Source organism: Mandrillus leucophaeus, unplaced genomic scaffold, assembly GCF_000951045.1.
Source record: "Mandrillus leucophaeus isolate KB7577 unplaced genomic scaffold, Mleu.le_1.0 Scaffold1267, whole genome shotgun sequence".
Classification (NCBI taxonomy): Eukaryota; Metazoa; Chordata; class Mammalia; order Primates; family Cercopithecidae; genus Mandrillus; species Mandrillus leucophaeus.
The window spans coordinates 169,853-175,897 of NW_012101065.1; the positions used below are offsets into that span (position 1 = coordinate 169,853).

Sequence of the window (6,045 nt, forward strand, 5' to 3'; positions counted from 1 at the left end):
TTTTGTTTAAAATAATCTAATTTTTGTGTCCAAACATGTTTAGAATTGTACGGTTGAAACTCTTTAAAGTGTAATTAAACACTACTACTTAGCAAATATTAAAATGCACATACTATATGACCTACATTCCATTTGACCTGATCCCATTTCTAGGAATCTGCTTTATAGAAACACTGCCAAAAGCTAAGAATATGTAGACGTGAGGATATTCTTTGCAGTGTGGTTGGTAAAGAGCAAAGAAATGCAAACAGTCATCAGTAGGGGATTAATCAGTAGAGCATTAAGACATCCAGTGGCACATTCTGCAGTCAGTGAAAAAAAAAAGCACACATCTGTATCTGTGGAAACTGTCCATAATATATGTAAAAGGCATATCTATTTACATTCCGTATATGCATATGCATATATATGCTCTACATATGCTACAGAACTATCTGTAAAGGATAGTACTTTGTTTTTACTTTGAAAGCTATATACACATGTATTTACATTGGCAAATATTTGGAAAGATACACATCAAATAGCTAACTACTGTGGTTCCTTTGAGGAAATGAGGCTTTTTTTTTTTAAGGAATGAGGGTTTTTCCTTTTTATATTCTGCACTTTTAAAACTTTGAGTTATTTTCTGATTAGCTTGCCTAGCTTACCTCTCTGTCTCATCTGACCCTATTTTTGATGGGTGAGATTCCATCCATCACAACCACTTTCTGGTCGGGATTCTGAGTTGATGCAGAGAGGATAGAGCTCAGCCTGGCTTACAGCATTTTGATGCCATGACGGCTTTCATGTAACGAGGGTACAGCAACAAACACGTCCTTTTGACAAGGCTGTTTCTCTCTCCCTCTCTCTCTCTCTCTCACACACACACACACACACACGAGCAGCTTTTGTCCCCATAGATGCAGTGAAGGTGTCATCATTCCTTCTTTATGGGCTTTCAGGAGAATATAGGTGCGTACAACACTTGCCTGCACTGAATTGTTTCTCAAGGTCCAGAACCCCAAAGCTAAACAAAGTTTAACCATGCCCGACATTCCCTAAATACGAATGTTATGAACAAACAGAGTAAACCGAACAAAGATCCCTGTTAGGGAATGGGAGAATGGGAATTGCATTTTTAAGCAGTTCAGCCAGTCTGACAGTCCCTAGCTCTCCTCCCTGGGGGAATGCCCTCCATGGACAATCTGAGATGTGCAATGTGGAGGATTTGCTTTCTGGAGGTTGCTGACTTCCTATCTGTGTGAGTTAGCCTGAGGTTGCCTTCGGTATTGTGTAATCAAGGGCTGTTTGGAACCAGTCTCGTGGTTTCTTTGGCAATGTGACTCCATTCTAATGTCCGTAGGCTACTGTTTGCTTCTGATCAATTCCATGGGCCAGGTAGCCAGAAGAAGAGAAGTTGTCAGTTACATACTTCGCATTTGCATTTTAACAGGGGTTGGGAATGTGCACTTTCTTTTCTCTTTCTTTTTTTTTTTTTTTGAGATGGAGTCTCACACTGTCACCTGGGCTGGAGTGCAATGGTGTGATCTTGGCTGACTGCAACCTCAGCCTCCCAGGTTCAAGCAATTCTCCTGCCTCAGCATCCCAAGTAGCTGGGATTACAGGTGCCCGCCACCACACCTGGCTAATTTTTTTGGATTTTCAGTAGAGACGGGGTTTCACTGTGTTGGCCAGTCTGGTGTTGAGCTCCTGACCTCGCAATCCGCCTGCCTTGGCTTCCCAAAGTGCCGGGAATACAGGCGTGAGCCACTGCGCCCAGCCGGGGATGTGGACTTTCTAGTTCAGACCTCACTACCATTGTCACCCCGACCTCCCAGCCCCTAGCGAGACCTCTGCCTGCATCTTGGCCCATGTGGAGGTGATGAATATTTGACCCTTGGCTTCGTTAGGTCTCTCATCTTCCTGTCTCTGCTCATGTTAACTTTATCTTAGAGTAGAAAATTCCGCATTTACAGTCCTTCAAGTCTCCAGATGACTGGATTCTCAGTCAACAAGTTGGAAGGGCCTTTTTAAGCAAGTTAAATTTCTTCCTTTTTCAATTTTAGATGAGCCCATTTCAAAGTAGCCAAAACTCTTTCTTAAAGGACCTTACTGATGTAACACATAGCCACTAAATTCCAATATTCAGAATCTTTTGTTTTTCTTTTTCTTTTTTTCTTTCTTTTTTTTTTTTTTTTTTTTTTTTTTGAGACAAAGTCTTGCTCTGTCACCCAGGCTGGAGTGTAGTGGCACGACCTTGGCTCACTGAAAGCTCCGCCTCCCGGGTTCACGCCATTCTCCTTCCTTAACCTCCCAAGTAGCTGAGACTACAGGTGCCTGCCACCATGCCCGACTTTTTGTATTTTTAGTAGAGACGGGGTTTCACCGTGTTAGCCAGGCTGGTCTCGATCTCCCGATCTCGTGATCTGCCTGCCTTGGCCTCCCAAAGTGCTGGGATTACAGGCATGAGCCACCACACCTGGCCTATATTCAGAATCTCTTCTATCAAATTCCTTAATGCTGCAGCCTTGGTATTTGGCACAGGCTTTCAGCACCAAAATAAGACAGACCATAGTTCAACCAGCACGTGCAATACTTTGTAATGGGGATTGCAAAAGGTAGTGCCCAGACAGGACAGCATGGTGAATATCACCTGGGAACATGGTAGCAATGCACATTCTCAGCCCCACTTCCTTTCTTAATGGACCAGGGCCCAGCAACCTGTGTTTTAACAAGGCTGCAGGTAATTCTGATGCATGTAAGGTTTAAAACTCACTTTCATTTCACAAGGTCCTCACCAAGTCACCTCCTACTTTGTCGTTTCAGCCAGTTCCACACTTCAGTCAGGGCCTGTGACTTTTTAACAGACTCTGTGTCTCTGCACAGATACAGATCTCTGTATCTCTCAGGATGCTGGCAGTTTCCGGGCAGAAAGCAAACAAGCAAACTCAACTCTAAGAGGCTTTGAGTAAACGCACCTTGTGGCTCCAAGACTCCAGGGCATCGAGGTGGCCCTAGCTCCAGGCAAGGCTGGACGCAGCAGCCCTGTGGTATCTCATGAGTCCTCTTTGCTTCTCTTTCTGATCTCCCTTTCCCGTGAGCGGCCCTGGGTGGCTGCCAGTACCTGTCAGTGTTACGTGAATCCTTGTTCATTTTCTGCTGTGAAGAGTGAGTCTGTGTTCCCGTTGGAAAAAGCATCACTAGGCCCTTTCGGATTTGACTGACTTCGGAACCCAATTCCTAACCAATCGCTGTGGCTATGGGGATGGGTTTCATTGATTTGCTTAAGTTAATCAAGGCACATAACTTGAATCTTTGGGTTTAAAGAATTTTACATAAATTTAAAACCTGAGAATTGTGGGGAAGGGGGATTTCCCCTGAGGAAATGTGAGTTTCTGGCATCAGGAAACATGCAGAATAGATGCTGGGCAGGAAACACATGTTTTTACTATAATGTGTTTGTCTTTTTCCTGTTAGTTTTGTCTTGGTGATATAACAGGCACTAATACTTTATGTGTGATAAACATTTCTTCTCCTGTGCTGTCCAGGTTAAAAACTATTAGTCGTTCACTTTCCAGAATGACTTTATTCTTAACAAGATGTTGACTTGTGTACTTCCTGTTGCCCAATAAATCACTATTGCCCAAATCTAGGACAAAAGAGACATAAACTCTTCCTGATATCAAGGTAACCACTAGAAAATGGGGCTACATATCCACTCCAGAACATACTGAGAAAGATGGAACTGGCCCTGCCACAAGTACTACCCACCTTCTTTCATACAAGCCAAACATCGGGCACTGAGGATGCAGGTGGAGATGAGAGAATTCTTAGAACAATGAGTCCTCAGTAGAAATTGCCCATGTTAAGGAAGAGAAGGGAGTCTTTTCACAGGAGATAGACAAAGGGGTAGACAAGGAGACTGCAAGTGAAGGAGACACTTAATACTTGCAGTTTTTATTCCTCCTCTTTCCTGGGAACTGCACCCACAAAAATACATTATGTGGGATTGACCACATCCCAAATGCTAGGTGGGTCCTGATTAAAATAAGCTGATTTGCATCTTGAGTTTTTTAAACTTACCACAACATAAGCATTTCTCATGTCATTGCATTGTTTGTAAAGGCTGCCTAATAGCCAATCAAGGGAAGATCCCATAATTTCCTTAGCCATTTCCATATCATAGGCAATTTAAATTGGGTCCAATTTTAAGTTGTTATAAATATGCTGGGGACCAAATACACTTATGCATTGTTCTTTTTTCCCATATTTGAATTTATTTCTATAGAGAATAGATTCCTAGACATGGACCCTCTTGGCCAAAGGCTAAGAACACTTATTTCAAGGTTCCGTATGCATATTAGCATCCATATTAAACATATCTTTAGGTCCTTTGCTTAGTGCGTATCTCTCTTGAATGAACAGAGGTCTGGAAGCCTGGAATGAACAGAGATCTGAAAGCCTAGAATGAACAGAGGTCTGAAAGTCTGGAATGAACAGATGTTGGAAGCCTGGAATGAACAGATGTCTGAAAGCCTGGCTATACTCTCATTGCTCAGTAGCTCAGGCTTCGCTAACACAGCTCTGTCCATCTGCGTGTGGTTTAAGTTGGGCTCTGCTGCTCAGGACTCCTGGCATCACTGCATAAGTCAAGTCTGCACCGTTAGAACAGTTGTGGAATAACATAGAAGTTTCTGCTCTGCCAGGGGAAACTATGACTACAGAGCTTTAGTGAGGAGGAACTAGCTAAGTGGTCCTGGGTGACACCAATATCTCACCTCCTCTCGCTGTGGAAACCACTTCCCCATCAACAGCCCCAAGACAACTGAGCACTTGAACTATTCTCGCAAATACCCTGAGCCCTGTGGCTACCAAGAACCCCTCGCATGTGCGAGTCAACAAGACACCACGGTGCTTAAAAACATCCTCTCTCATCAGCCCCGGTTTCCATCTTCCCATGACTCAGGGCTCACCTCTTAAGAGGAGGGGACACAGCTCGGACCTCACAGCTGGCAACTGAGCGCCCAAGTCCTGTCGTCCTCTGCTCACACTCTTGGGCCCCCGCGTCCTCCTCATTCACAGTGACCCCCTGTTCCTGGGTCTCCTCTCATGAGTCTGTCTTTTCCTGCCTTTTGCTGTTGTTGACCTCTGGCTGGGGTCAAACCACATCACCAAAGTCCAAGGACAGAGGTACCCAAGTGAAACAGGAAACTTCCTAAGGGATTTTCAAAATGCCCTGGGCTATCTGTTCAGGAAGATTTTCTTCCCCCAAAAATTTTCACTTTCTATTCTGTAAACCTTAAAGGCAGGGTACAGTCTTGTCCTACTTAGGGAAGGAGAACATTGAGTAGGTTTCAATAAGGGGCAGAACCCGGCTACAATCACTTCCCGGTGGCCAGCTGAGTCACGAAATCGCCACAGGTCTGCCTCACAGGTGATCCGCAGAGATGGCCTCTTGCTGGAAAAAATCTCTCTTAGACCGTATTATGTTCCCCCAATAGAGCTGGAATAAGAGGCAGACTATTTAATTAGTTGCAATTCCTACAGAGGGAGATGGAGGCCAAACCTAAGGCTCAAACAGAAATGGAAGGGAAAAATGGGGAAGCAAGAACTCCCCAACTTCCTGCTGGTTCTTCTCATCCCCAAATCCCCAACTTCCTGCTGGTTCTTCTCATCCCCAAGTCCCCAACTTCCTGCTGGTTCTTCTCACCCCCAAGTCCCCAACTTCCTGCTAGTTCTTCTCAACCCCAAATCTCCAACTTCCTGCTGGTGCTTCTCATCCCCAAATCATCCCCTGAACAGTACTGTCTCCATCTACTTCTGATTTTATCACTGGGTAGAAGGAGATGGCTCGGCCGGGCGCGGTGGCTCATGCCTGTAATCCCAGCACTTTGGGAGGCCGAGACGGGCGGATCTCGAGGTCAGGAGATCGAGACCATCCTGGCTAACACGGTGAAACCCCGTCTCTACTAAAAATGCAAAAAAAAAATTAGCTGGGCGCCGTGGCGGGTGCCTGTAGTCCCAGCTACTCGGGAGGCTGAGGCAGGAGAATGGCGTGAACCCGGG

The 6,045-nt window shown here is 45.0% G+C and overlaps 1 long non-coding RNA gene across 1 annotated transcript; it reads right to left on the reverse strand.

The window, feature by feature from the left end:
• Window positions 1-4,243: 4,243 nt before the first annotated feature.
• On the reverse strand, window positions 4,244-5,172 carry LOC105533618. Its single transcript, XR_001005138.1, has 2 exons — window positions 4,491-5,172; window positions 4,244-4,391 (listed from the first exon to the last, which is right to left on the reverse strand). It is a non-coding gene; the product is annotated as an uncharacterized LOC105533618 (long non-coding RNA).
• Between the last annotated feature and the right edge of the window lie 873 nt (window positions 5,173-6,045).